Raw genomic sequence first — 15,498 nt, forward strand, 5'->3', positions numbered from 1 at the left:
CCCTGGTAGACTGTCAGTGGCTATAATGTAATTTATTAATAACTTTGAAAATTTTGGTAGTTTAACTACATCATTTATAGAGCGCTCAATCAAGTATTACTTCGAAATTATACCATTATTGAGTTCTGCAAACTGTCAAACTCAGTAGTTTTGTATATGTGAACAGAAAAGGGATCAGAAAAATTCTGATTCCCTTTGGCTCTGTCTGCTTATGGTCTGACTGATGCTAATATCCAAGTGAAATGAAGTATTCATCCGAGTAATGTGAATTTCAGTTTATATCTTACATAATCTGTAATAGTTTTTATTTATAGTCACTGATGTATCTGTTGAAGGCTGTTTGAGTAAAGTATAGATGAAGCCTTCAATACACAAAATTTTTAAAGTAAACTATATCATGTACTGTACATGTAAATTACCTTTAGTTGAGCAATTTCACAATCAATATAAGATTTTTTACATTTATTCTACCATTGTCATTGTTACCATAATCTAGAACAAGGTTCTAAAGAGGCTGTTGAATTTGTACGTTACTGAACTTTCCTCCAGTTGATTTAAAGTGAAGTCACCACAGAAAATAACTATGAGATGAAGGAAAGGAAAATGGCAAATGCAGAGTGCTAGAACCTTCCACTTCTGGACATTAAAACACAACATTCTATAAACTTGCAAAATAAAGAGAAAATGTTGCATGTTTTTAAAGAACAGAGATGATATCCAATATCCCTTTGCTTGAGCTTTGACTTTAGACTCTAGCTGAAATCTACATCAGAGGCCCAAACAAATCTTAGGCGGTTATCGCAGAGTCTGGAAATAATTGCTCTTGCTTTGGTGTAAGAATCTCCTGATCCACAGCCTAGAAGGAAATGAGTAAAATACGCATTTTTTTCTAGCAAGATACATGGTTTTCCATTATAATAAGCTAAGCATTTTATAAGCCACAAGCTGTGATGATAAAGTGATTCAAGATTTGAAAAGCTATCAAAGCTGCTATAATTGAAAGTAAAATAAGAACCAAGTGCCAACAGCAAGGAACATAAACGTCTTAGAAAAACCCTCACACCAATTGCTTCCGGAGTCCATAAAGGAGATCTACTAACCCTTCCTAAAACGCTATCAGAAGAGAGATGTGAAAGGTGTTTTCATCTGTGGCTGAAGCACTTCAGCTCATTTCATATTTTCATATTCATCACTTGACTAAATTTTCAAATTGCTTTTTGTATAAAATGAATGTCCTTTCAGAACTAGGGAAGGGCACTTCAGATGTCCAAGTTTATTCTTTGACACTTTGAATCTGTGTCATTTGCTGGACATTGTAGGAAGAAGCTTTTTGAGGCAGATACTAAATGGCCTTGGGCCAAGCAGCTATGAGCAAAACTTTTCCTAGGAGCTGAAGCTTTCCTGAGAGAAACAGACCATCTGACTCTTAAATTAGAAAACTACGCAGGTTCAGACCTCTGTGCCATCTCTCAGGACTCTGAAACCAGAATCTACTGTAGCTTTACTACTGTTTTTCTTTGTTAAAAACATGTAATAAAAATGTAGAACTATAGCCAGGGGAAGGACAAAGGGTAAAGAGGCATGTCTCAAGGGATTGATAACAGGAGTAGAACTTTGTAGAAGTCATTTGCATTTCTGGCTAGTGTCTGTTATAAAACACACATACTTAACTTGGCTTGAGTTATGAAACCTGGTGGTTTACATTTCAAGTTTCTTCTAAGCAAAATCTCCGTTTTTGTCTGCTAAGGATTAATGGTCACCTCTGAAAATTTAAAAACTACCTCTCAGCACAAGAAGTGGTAGACTCACATGAGAAGAAATTCACTCGAAACAAGGTTCTTTTGTTAGCCCATTTCATGGAAAATAGCAGAATTCCCTTTAAACTGCTTGTATACAAAACTGAAGATTATGTAGTGACAACAAAATCATAATGTTCTAAGGTGGTTATGCCTACAACCTTCAGGAAGCCAGGTTCTGATATGTTGACATATAGGACTTGAGCTAGGACCTGTTAGTATAGAAGCATCTTCAATACTATGTCTAGTTAAAAGTGATAAAAACAGCTGTAAAACTTATCTAAAATAGGCATTGTGAGTCATAAAATAACCTCAAAATATCAACGATTTATTATCACACTAGTAACACATTAGACTTTATGATTGATTCTAGAAAGTGTTCTCTTATGTGGATTGAACGTGACCAGCATATTGACAGGTAATTAACTTGGCAATCTCCCTCTTACTCCTATATAGGTTGACAGGAGCTTCATGGGGGTCAGTAATGCAGAGAAGACCCCACTACATACATTTTTTAAGTATCACCACGGTCAGAACCACAGCCTGTGCTCTTCTGAGTGTCCTACATTTTGAGTTACTGAACAGCAAGACCGAGATGCCAAAGCATGAGAGGCAGTCTTACTGCTAAAAAAATTATGTTCTATGTCACTGTCTCATAGTAACGTTTTCCATCATTGTGCCCTTTGGTCTAATAACTTTTCCATCTTTCTTCTCTGCATTCTCCCCACTAAACAGTTCATGATGGATTGTACCACCAAGGCCATCAAATGTATTCAGCTTTGGAAGCAAACACTTCATAGTTGTTTAAAAATTCAGAGTATCCACACATGTGGAAATCGGGGAGGTTTTGAGTTTCTGAAACATTCTGCAGAAAATGAAGTGATAACAGTTCCTGCCGGTGGCCATATGACTCAATAAAAACTGGGAGGAAGAAAAAAAAAAGTTTGTTTAGGCTTGGCCTGAAGAATTATTATAAGCAAGAATTATTACCTTATTTTTGTTCACAAATATGTTTCCTTTCTCCATAATCTCTTTCCTCTACTTTTACAGATAGTCTAGATTTTTCTGATATCTGGCTTGGAACTTGGAGAGATTTTCAAAGTCTATTTTGTGCTGATTCAAGGCTTTGTTTTGATAGTTACTGTTCATTATAAATAGAATAGAAAAATCTCAGTTCTGCTTCTGCAGGTCCCACTACAGGCTGCATTGTGGGTGGTGAGTCCATGGGTAGCCCTGGTGTCTGCAGTCCAAGAGAGAGGTCTAGAAGATTTCCATTTCAATTCTAGGACTTCCTCAGTTCATCCAAACACTCCTCTTACAGCATTCAGAGTACATTTGGCATCAACATGTGCTAACATGAGCTTTTGTTGTGTTTGAATTCCTCCCTTGGCTGGCCAGATCTTTATTTTATTTTGGTCTCTAAGCATATCTGTCACCTGTCTCCTCAGAGGTTATATGCTTGAGGACTGTGGGAGGAAATGCTCATTTTGACTGAACCTGTGTTTTGTGTTTGGCTTTCAGATACTTAACACATTCCTATAGTCAGATCAGGTGAGACACCCAATTTTTAATCTGCTTGGTTGATGGAGTGGGGACTTATTGTCTGTCTTATTGTGTTTATTTTCACTAAATGGGTGGGATATTATAGCTTTAATGAATGACCTTATGTGTTGATAAGGTTGTATTTTGAAAATAAAACTTTTCATTTCAATATGTTAAATAATTCCACATTAATTCATAAATGAAAGGTTTAATATAATGTATTTTCATGAGGGATGCTGAAAGTATTTGTCTAGGAAATGGAGAGGTAGTGAGAAACTCTTAGAAGGCTGAAATTATTTGAACTTTTGAATTAATTTTCTAAGTATTTTTGTACACAGAGGTCATGAAAATTTTACTGTAAATAAAAGCAGCATATTTAATAATTATGCTGAGAAATATAAATAATCAAAACTTTGTCATTTAGTATTTGAATTTTTAGTCAAATTGTTAGTGTGGAAAGAGAATGATTCTATTAAATATTTTATCTATTCTAACTTGGAAGTTAAGCTCTAGAACACTATGCATTATTTAATATAGTACTACTATGTTGTAATTTCATTTCAAGATGTTCCTGTGTTCAGAAGTTTAATCAGATATACAAGCAACATCTTTATATAGTTCATTAATACCCCTTCTCTGTGTGTTGTGTATTACAAAAATGTGTATTTTCTTATCTGATCTGCAGAGGGGGCAGTCCCCCATGTAATCCTGATCAAATCCATTTGGTAAAGCACTCAGTGCTTTTGTCAGTGAGACATAATTTGTGGTGAAAGTCACTTTATAAGTCATAACGTAGAATTAGCAATTTAAGTATTCAGGGATATTTGGGTGTCTCTCCTACGAATTAACATCCATTTCTCATTATGGCATTTCTTGCTGATGCCTGCCCCAACACCACATCTTACTCAGGATTCCACTCTTGGCTTGTTCCATTTCTGTCTGTAGATTTCTGCTCTTAAATGATGGATGGCAGAGTAGCAAATAACAGAAAGAGCAAAAGTCTTGATATAGTCTCTTTAGAGCTAAAGTTTGTTAGGCCTGGAACTCTGGACTCATCATTGATAGTCTTTTGTTTTCCTGTGAAATGGGGGCAAATGATGGCATCTGTGTTTCAGGCTTAAGGTGTTTAATGAGAATACAGGGTTTGTATATTTGCCTGGTGTTTATAGCTGTTTAGATTTGTGTGGGTGTGGTAGCTCCTTCAGCTGATCATGACTCACTAAGACATCAGAATTCTTTTGACTCTAGAGAGGTGTAGTGTTGTTTTTGACTACTAGTGATGCTGTTAGACAAGCACTCAAACCTATATCCGTATGAAAGGCATTGTTTCATAGTTCACTGGAGCTCTATTTGGTGGCCCTGGTGGTAAATCCCAAACCTTTGTATCTTCTTATTCTTCCTTCTTGCTTGGTTATTGTCCCCAGGAGGTTGGTCAGTATTCTCCAATCACTGCATCTGGAGAACTGGATATAGTTTCCTGAAATCTTGACAATCATCCCAGAAGCGTCATGGCTTTTCACAAATCCAGAGCCAAGCAGGAAGCCATGAGATTGAAAATTTCTAAGCTCAGTACTTTGATCCTTATTTGTAGTAGACAAGTTTAAAATTATTAGCCTGAAGATCATTGAGAGTACATAATTTTATGTGTCTTTTTGAATATTTTCTATAGATAAGTTTAAGTATTATGTAAAACATATACTAAGGATAATATATACAGGTGTAATCAATCCCTTTATAGAGATGAGAAAATGCTTTCCATGTAAGACTCTTTTGATTTTCTTTTTTACAGTTGAACACTTAAGATTTTCCTGTATTTTAGGAGAGTGGTGTTTTTTGGTCAGGGGTTCTCACTGAAAGACCAAGGCAGAAAATCAGTAACATTCATGGACATGAGCACCAATCAGTTAATAAGTTATATTAGTATTTGAACAAGAAAAAAACAGAACCTGGAACTCAGGAAGATACTGATAGTGGTGGGTTTTGGTAGTAGAAATTAGATTTCTGGTACGAGGTGTGCCACAGCTATACTCAGCCTTCAGTGTTTGGCAGTTGTTTCAGACAAGTAGCAAGTCAATAAATAACTGAATAAATGGAGGCATGTAAAATACTTTCTCTTTATACCCTTATTAATTAAAAATTTTGGTGCAGCTGACCTTGTCCCAGGATTGTAATCAAGTAATAACTAAAGCTATTTTGTAAGAAAGTATTGCATTATTATCATTATGGATATAACATTCCATAATTTTGATTTTGGCACTAAGGACAATTACTGTATACAGGACGATCATATTTTGTCAGTATACTTATATTTGCAACTGGCTCTCCAGTTGATTTGTGTTTGTCATTGACCTACCAGCACAATGTAAGAACCAGCCTTAGCACACTGTGCCAGAACAGATTGTATTTAAAATTCAGTCCTAATGTGTTTTCTAAAATATACTTCATCTGTTTTCTAGTATGTACATCTGTTTATTGATGAGAGGAATCTCTGTCCCCTTTGTTTACACATTGCATTTCTTTCTTCATGAGCTGTCCTTGTAACCCCTGCCTATCTCTGGAAAAGAGCATATGCATTCCTTGAAAAGCTTAGAAAGAAAAGAGAAAGATAGAATTTTCAGATATTAAGATGAGGGGCCAAAACTTCCATGTAGGCAAAGTGCCATGAAAATTTCACAGTTCAATACTTATAAATAGATGATCAAGTCCAAGGACAAGGTCTTTAATTTTCAGATGTATTGAAATGAGTCCAAAGTTGCACAAAAATGTTGGATTTATAACTTGTTGTATTGTACTATGATAGTTTTAGCTTCTGCTCTTGTCTTCCAAGCTTTCTACTAAGTCTTGAGTGGCGCCAGCTAAGCCAAATAGAATTAAGAGCATGTCAGCTACTTTGTGAAAAACCACTTTATGAAAATGAATTTTAAAATATCCCTCAGAGGTGAAACTTGGCATGTGTGGTCCTTCATAACTCTGTCCATGCATTTTGTCATTTTATGGTTGTTAATATGGTGACAATAAAAACATTCTTTACTTAAGTATATGTGTATAGATATTTTATTGTACATATGTGTGTATTTAAGTGATTAATAAATTTAAGACCAGAATTTTTTTCTTTTTTTTTCTGTCTTTTTGAAGCAGGGTCTCCCTGTAGCCCCAGCTGTCCTGGAACTCACTATGTAGACCAGGCTGGCTTTGAACTCACAGAGATCTGCCTGCCTCTGCCTCCCAAGTGTTGGGATTACAGGCATGCGCCACCACGCCCAGCTAAGAACAGAATTTTTACAGGCATAAAAATAAAAAAATGGGTAATTTTAATACATATATATTTTATATTATATATATGCAGTCTCCTAGACCACTTTCCTTATGAAATTTGAGCATTTTTATATGATCTCATATTTATATTTCTAGCAGGTGCAACATGCATGGACTAGGTTGTAATACTGGAAAAATAATGCCTTTGGGTTTTCATCCTGAGAGTGACATTGTTGATGAAAACTCAGCATCAACTTGAAGAGATTTGTATGTGAACAAGTGAAGATTCCACTGAGCTTTGCTCCTGAGAAACTCACACCATAGCTTTTCCCATTCCTGTGACTGAACAAGACAGGAAGGCCTAGGAAGATAAGTGCAACCTTGGTTTTCAGGAGAGGTAGATGATGGCCCCTTTGAGCCACCCACATAAACTAAAGAGTATGTGTTAATTACTCTTGCATTCTCTCAGCCTTATCCCTTTCTGGTATTCCACATTACCCACCACTAATCCTGTTCAAGGCTGAGCAATCATAGACAATGTCCATTTATCTCTTGGGTTAGCTTGATTAAGTTGTTATTTAACTATCTCACCCAGGTCTTTCTCAATCCATTAATTATTTTAACCTTGACATTTTCTTCTCAAAAGATGCTATTGACTTCTTATGGTAAAAATCACTGAAGTCAACTCACTCACCTTCCGTGTTTTTCTTTTTCTTTTTAGATTTGTACACCAGTGTAGTATAATTCACCATAGCCCAAAGTTGGAAGCAGCTCATGAACATCAATAGTTGAATGAATAAATAGTATGTGTTATATGCACACAATGGAGTCATTCAGGCACAGAGTTAAAGTTTACAGTACAAACGGAACTTCAAACATTATGCTAAGTGAATTAAGACAGTCAGAATAAATACCATATGATCCCACCTTGAATAGGCAAAGGCAGACAGAATTGTGGTTCCCAGAGGTTAGGGATGGGAATAATGGGAAGTTATTGTTTAATGAATATAGTTTTTATTATGACAGTGGTAACTTTCTGTTTTGAGGGAGGCTCTTACACAGACAAAGCTGGTCTTGAACTCACTATTTAGCATAGGGTAGTGCTGAACTCATGATTCTTCTGCCTCTGCCTTCCACATGCTAGAGTACAACCAAACCTGGCTGGTAACATTTTGAGAACATATGATGATGGTTAAACATTGTGCTTGTGTTTACATGCCACTGAAATATACAATTACAAATGTTTACAATGTCAAATACTTTTTTATATCTGTAATTTGCCACAATTAAAGATGCATAAATTATCAAACCTTAATTAGTAATTAGAAGCTTACTGTAAGTATAGCATTGAGCTGAAAGATCAATCAGTTCACAATATGCCTTCTACAGACCATGTCACTCCGACACAAGAAGGAAAATATTCTGTTCCTCAGTGCTAGTGCAGTTTCTAAACCCAACCAGACCCCACAGCATAATTCTCAAGATCAGTTTCAAGGGACTTGGAACACTTTAAAAATAACATATCTTCTCTTTCTTTTCTTTCTTTTTTTTTTTTGTTTGTTTTGGTTTTTCTTGAGACTGTGTCACTGTGTAGTCCAGGCTTTCCTGAACTTGGATTCTCCTGCCTCAGCCTCTTCAGTGATGGGATTATAGGTATGACTTGCCATGCTCAATCTCTTTATTTTTAAACAGACAGTATAACCAAACTTTTCCTTGTAATAATTATTCTCATATAGAATTGGGTATACTAGAATTAACTTGTTTCTAATGGCCAGAAATCAAGACACAGCAGCCTTAAAAATAAAAGAGCTTTATATTCAGCATCTACAAAACCAAGACAGCATTTTGTTTTCCAAGAAAAGGATGAACATTTTAGCAAATCTTTTAATCCATAGTCTTTCCCTGAGAAATGATTTATGCTGATTGCTTAATTCTCATATGCAGTTCCTATCAAGATGAGGGGTTGGTATAAAACATATGTTTTTCTGAAGTGTGCTCAGGATGAAAAGTAGAACTCTACAACTCTAGTATAAAGTGTTAGGTCCCAGGAGCTTTTTATTGTCTGAATAACTGTGTATACACACACACACACACACACACACACACACACACACACACACGTTTTTATTGTCTGAATAACTGTGTACACACACACACACACACACACACACACACACACAAACAAACAACAGGCTGAAAAGTCCACAGGGAACGATGGTCCTGTTTTCACTGTCATTTGCCCTTTGCTTCATCTTCTGAGCACTTATAGTTCTTTAAATGATATTAGACATTTATTTTGATCACAAATGCAATACAAGTGTGAATAAACAAATGCAGTATATTTTTATTTTTCTCCATGTCTCTTTTAATAAAAAACATGCCAAATGTCTCTTCATAGACTATTTGCCCACAGTTGTCCCAGCTCCAGTAGTTTTTTGTTAGATTTTTCTAATGTATTTTTTGTTTAATTTTTGTACATTTCATAGAAAACATCTTAGTCATCTTTATATCCCCCCATCCACACCCTCTAAAGTCCCCACCACTGGATTTCATACAGTCTGTCATACATGTTAAACCTTATCAAGTCAAGTTAGAGTACCCAGATGTCCCTCAGTAAAAGTTCATCCACTGGGATCTAGTCAGCCTATCTAGAGTCACTCCCTTAAAGATCAACTGTCCCTCACCCAATAGCTCTTTGGCTAAGCTTGGGGCCTTCTGCCCATTTCTTTAGTTCTGGGTTTTTGTCTGCTTGAGTTTGTATGGGTCTTGTTCATGCTGCTACCAGTGCTGTAAGTTCACATGCACAAGGTCAAGTTTTAAACAGACTATAACATGATCTTCTGAAACCCTTTTCGCTCCAGTTCATCCAGTTAGAGAAACCCTGGGAAAGAAGTTCTAAAGATATTGTTGGCAATCTCTGAACGGTGAGGGTGGTAACTGGCTTGAAGGCAATTGGGAGTGGACTTCAGCAATCTGAGGGTCATTGGGAAACTCTGCAGACGCAAATCTTGTCAACAAGATGCCAGCTCCTTCAATTAAAGTTAGGAGAATGCCACTGGTTGCCGCTGACCCAACCATGGCCACTGGTTCACTTCTTGCTGCCAGGCTGGCTCCGGTCAAGGCTCCACTAGTCTACTTATTAGTGGTGGGTTCCTCTTATTGAACCATACTGCATTAAATCATGGGAAACAGTCCTCCCAAACTGCAAAGCTACCTCCCAACTATGGAGCCCTGATTTTAATAGCTGACCAAGTTCCTCATACTCTGAGGGCTATACCCACTGAAGCATTTTGGAAACCTTTGGTGACTTGAAAGCTACCACCACCTACAGTGCCCATGGTAAAGGCTCCACCACAGCCATCCATAGTTTTCCAGAGGCAAGGATCCCTTAATATTTCTCTATTTTGGCTCCAGTGAGTGCAAGTTTCTTCCTGTAAATGTATTTTCAAACTTTGCACTCACTTATACTTTCTTTTTAAAAATATTTTATTTATTATTTTTGTTTTATGTGTATAGGTGTAGACTGCATGTGTGTAAGTGCACCCATGTTGTGCAGTGCTCCTGGAGGTCAGAAGAGGGCATTGGCTCTCCTGGAACTGGAGTTGTTAACCACCATGTATGGGCTGAGAATTGAACTTGGTTTGGGTCCTCTGTAAGAGCAGCCAGTGCTCTTAACCACAGAGTCATTTCTCCAGCCTCACATATTTGTACTTTTTTGTTGGAAAGACCATATGTTCTGTTTTTTTCTTTTGCAATGCTGTCTGTCATTAAAACCCAAGTCCTGTTACGTACACCATCTACCACCAGTCCCAAGACTGCCTTTTGTCTTAAAAACTTACTTTGAGCCGGGTGTGGTGGCGCATGCCTTTAATCCCAGCGCTTGGGAGGCAGAAGCAGGTGGATCTCTGTGAGTTCCAGGCCAGCTTGGTCTACATAGGGAGTTCCAGGTCAGCTGGGGCTACAGGGAGACCCTGTCTCAAAAAAACCAAAAACCAAAACCAAAACAAAACAAAACAAACAAAAAAGCCTTACTTTGGGTGTTCCTGGGTCCTAGCTCTTCTTCTTCCTCTGGGACATCTTGTAGATCTTCAATGATCTTCTCTTTGCTATGGTTTCATCCTTCTCTCCCCTCGGTCCTTCTCAGTACCTTCATTACTCTTGTTCCTGACCATCATATTTCTATGTGGTCGTCCCACATAGACCCTGTGGTGGTTTGGATATGAAAGTCCACTACAGGCTCCACGTATTTGAACACTTGGCCCCTCTTGGTGTGTGCTGTTTGCAAAGTTTAGGAAATTCTACCTTACTAGAGGAAGCACGTCACGGGGGAACAGAGTTTGAGAATTCATAGCTTTACCCCATTTGCAGTTTCATGTTCTCTACTTCCTGTGCCTGCTTCAATATTTGAGCAATGAACTTTTCTGCTCTGACCTCTCCTATCGCCATGCCCCCCCACCATGATGGAATTATATCCCTTTGGAAGTGTAAGCCCAAATAAACTCTTCCTTCTCTAAATTGCCTTGGTCATGGTATTTTATCACAACAGAAAAGAAGCTAACATATACCCTAAACTCAAAATATCTAAAATGACTTCTAATTTTCCTGTCAAATAGGTGGTTCAACCAACTATGCCGTATTTTGGTACGTATCATCTCCCTGCTTCCTTTAGCCATAGCCCAGATGTCATGGTGAACGCCTCAATTGCATTGTCTTTGTTTCCCATATGCACAGAGCTCCTGATTCCACTTGACTCTATCATCTTAAGAACTTGTGACTTCTGTCCCTCCACCTAGGCCTGTTCTTCCTTCTCTTGACTCATTTTGATTAATTTTAGTGGTCTCTTAAATTATCTTTTATCTTTTGAGACCAGCTTTGGAAGAGTACATGTTTATTGTACAACATGATAATCTTTTATTTTAAATAAAATTTCCAGACCTTAACTTTTAAAACACATCATATTTGTTCTATTTGCATGTCACCTTATTTTAAATTTTAGTCAATTTTTTAATATTTTGCTAGCGAAGTATACCAGTGTGCTGATTGGATATAGATGCCAAGTCATTATGTGGGATATTCTTTTCCTACTCCAAATTCACTTTCCATTAAATATCTCCTTCCTCCCATATATACATAGAAGAAATAGCTTATGTTTATACTTGTTACCTTCTGCCTTTAATACTTAGTGGTATTAGAGTTGGAATTCAGATAGAATATCTAAATGTAAGGAGATTTCTGCTGGGATGATATAAAGAAAACTGGGTAAATACATTTTATTTGATAGTGTTTTCCCCGAAGCTATCCTTTTCTGTGGCATGGAATGATCATGTAGATGTGAACTCTGAAATTCCTTATTCATCTGCTAGTTTTGTATTAGTTATTGGTTTCTAACTAGATTTCTGTGAATTTTATCCAACAATATTTGATCTTTTATCCCCTATTTTATAGTACTGAAGTTTTCTGTGATGTGATACAAACATGGGATTCAAGTTAGTTTTATGAGTACCAAGCATTCAAAATTAAGTCATGTGAAGTGATAACATTCACGTACTTTGATGGCAGTTAGAGGAAAATAGAAGAGGCTTGTCAATGAAATGTGTACCTCAGATCTTAAATTACCAAGGGCATTACTAGACTTAGGCTATCTTGGAGCCAGAAGTACTGAAAGTTATGGTTTGGAGGCTATGTGAAGAAAAAAGACATACTTTATATTAATACTCTTTTTACTATAAATGAAATAGCATCAATTTGAAGGGAGCTAGTTTACATAAAGTAATTCTTATCTATTATTTATAAAATTTTTAGTGCAAGATTAATAAATTAAGTACTTTAAATCTTAATACTTTTCTTCTAGTTAGCTTAATTTTATATCAGAAGATTTTATGAGAGTAATCTTAAATTTTTTTTATCCACTAACAAACTACTAGTATTTTTCCAGCCTGGGTAGAGGAATGCTGAATTTTATGTATGCCCTGAAACAAATTAATGCTTTTGGTTAAAACAGCTGCCTAAATGATGAGAAACAAATTGGATTATAAAATCTTACTTGGTAGTTTAACATGTCAATTAGTTAAGTAAGAATTTGAACCATATTATTCAGTCATGAGATGAAAAATGACACATAGTGGTCAAGCCAAGTATCTGGTAATGGGACTACCCTCAGTGCCTGGCTCTGATCTTGATACTGGGTGTGTGTGTGTGTACACTATTGACAATAATCCAGGTTCTCCGGTGTGAGATCATTATTGTCTAAGACTTTATTGAATACCCATCACAAGTTAGATGATTTATTTAAGGATGAAGCAACATACTTTGAAATCATCATAAAACCAAGGCTATATAATTTTAATGTACTGGTGTTTTTCAACTTTGTGGTTCAAAGCACATCTTCAAACCACGAGAAACCCTAGTGGAATTGTGATGCAATGACAGATGCTTATTAGGTCAAATGAAGAGTGGGTCTGTAATATTTGAGTTGTTCAGTATTAAAGGAGCCTTTCTCCTTAGAACTAGAGACAGTGGCAATTTACTGCAAATAGAGTGATGGAGATCTGGGGAATAGAGACTGTGATGTTAGAGTTTTCTTCCTTTACCTTAATTTTTCTTGCAAATTTGGTTGCCTAGACCCCATTTCTACATTACTTCTAACCCTCTAAGCAATTGTAACACCAAGAAATACAGCATCCCATTGCTAAAAACTATGTGTTTTAGAGTTCATGTCACAATTCTAGTAGATCTGTAGCTTCTAGAGTTATATAATTTCAACCAATTTCTTCATTTGTGAAAGAACTGTTACCTTGAAGATTGGAATGGATCTTTAGTGGGTCAGCATGTACATGTGCAATACTTTCTATAGTACCTGTACATATATTAATATTAACTAGAACCAATGCTGATATTGTCAATACATGTAAAAAATATGGATAAAGCAATCATAATCTATAGAATTGGTTCTTCTATGACTATCCCTTGCTAAATTGAGGCTAAGTAATTCTACCCTACAACATTTCACCATGTAACTTAAAAGGAGTTAATAATACAAATAATTGCTTTCCATCCCTCTTCATAGTGGGAAGTTTATTGGGGTAGGTAGAAAAAATAAAGGGAGTTTGTGAAACTTAAAACTGTTTTAATTTTAAGTCTATCCTAGATAGTTTTAAAGAACAGTGGGGAAAAGGATACAAGAAGAGAGGAGAGACTGACACTGTGTGTTCAAGGATCCTTCAGTGATCCTGAAACTTTAATTGAATATTTCTACTATAGTAAAAATGAGTCTAACTGTGTAATCTCCTCAAGCTTGTAGTTCTTGAAAAAGTCCCCTCACCTCTCTCACTCCTTAGCTGAGAGCAACATGCACATTATTTGCTTTCTTGGGTGCTGTTCTGCAAGTTCATATGTTTAAGGCTTGTGATGGAGCCAAGCCGCAGGACCTGGCTGGCTTTCCACTGCTAAACGGGGGCATGTAACTTGCCATTGGTCCCCAACTGAGAGAATTGTAGATAGAATTTCTTTTTGGTAAACATCCATCATGAAGTGAATTTATCTCTTCCACACATTTGTTTTCCTTTTGCTGTGTGATCCTCACTTTGTTGGACATGAGTACTTCTGTAGCATTACTTAACCTTTCAAAACAATGAAAAGTTACTTTGGCAAATCTGTGTAAGTCAGAGGATATATAGTGAACCTTATCCAGACCAGCAGATGCAGTGATCAGCAGTAGGGATAGAGACTTTTGATACCAGCAAGGCAGCTAACAATGCTTGGTATGACTGACCTGGGACATGACATTAGACTTAATGGTATTAGGACCACAACGTCAAGCTTTTCTTGGATCTGAGTTAGATTGTTTAGTGTGATTGGTTTAAGGAAAACTAAGATCTATTCTTACTCTTTTGACCTCATTGACATTCTTTATTGCTTTTTTAAGTCAGTGACAGCTACTATCCACTAATGTGTATTGAGTGCTCACAATGTGTCATGAGCAGGGCTCAGCTTTTCATATAATCCAAACATCCACTCCATCTGGCAGGTCACTACTGTTTCGCATGTGTTATAGGAGATCAACTGTGGCTTAGAGCAGATATCAGCTGTGATGCTTTGGATAAACTATTATGGTATAACTAAAACCTAAGCTATAGCTGAGTCTCCAAACAGCATTCTCTTAGCCTCCATGCTGCATTGCTCTCCTGGGCTAAGATGATATGGGAAAGATTTTGTATATAGGAATTTGGAATGGCATTTATCCAGTTCCATCACTTTTGTTTCATCTGAATACCTTTAATAAAAGGAACAAAAGTTAGGTTGGAAGAAGAACATTACAGAAATCTTTTCAGGGTAATTTTGAAAACTTTGGCAAGAATAAATTTTGAGTCTCTAAAATAAATATAACATTTCAAAATAAGAATGGGCAGTATGTGTTTATATAAGCTAATTATTTTTGCAAACTTCGTGAGCTCAACAGTACATCTATTAACTATATACTTTCAGCAAGGGTAAAGGATGATCTAATAAGGTTTAAAGCAACTGAAGATTATATGGAGCCTAGTGACCAAATAATTTTCACTTCTTCGGAAATTGTACTTGAGTAACAACAAAGTGGGGGGTGGAGTTCAAAGAGCCAAAAGCTCCTTGGTACTTAAAGTTATGAAGAATACTGAAGTATTCTCTTGGGTCTTTAAAATAGTCTTTCTATGATAAGTGGATGTAGGTGTATTTTAATGCGGATAGATGGAGATGAGCCACAAGGTCCTGTTCTGCACGTGTTATTGTTAGGTTGGAATTTTAGAATTCACCATTTGCTGTTGTTATCATCTATCATCTGTCTGTCTATCTATCATCTATCTAGATATTTATATACATACATACATAATATATATATATGAGAGAGAGAGAGAGAGAGAGAGTGTGT

General features: G+C 36.5%; 1 protein-coding gene and 1 pseudogene across 2 annotated transcripts in view; one reads left to right on the forward strand and one right to left on the reverse strand.

Annotated features, from left to right (window-relative positions):
• Positions 1-15,498, forward strand: part of Rspo2 (R-spondin 2) — a 172,353-nt gene that overhangs the window by 141,868 nt on the left and 14,987 nt on the right. The gene's annotated exons all lie outside the window — the stretch shown is intronic.
• On the reverse strand, positions 9,489-9,976 carry LOC103748776 (annotated as a pseudogene).

The sequence above is a fragment of the Nannospalax galili genome, unplaced genomic scaffold (assembly GCF_000622305.1).
Source record: "Nannospalax galili isolate Female #2095 unplaced genomic scaffold, S.galili_v1.0 scaffold284, whole genome shotgun sequence".
In the NCBI taxonomy this organism is placed as follows: domain Eukaryota; kingdom Metazoa; phylum Chordata; class Mammalia; order Rodentia; family Spalacidae; genus Nannospalax; species Nannospalax galili.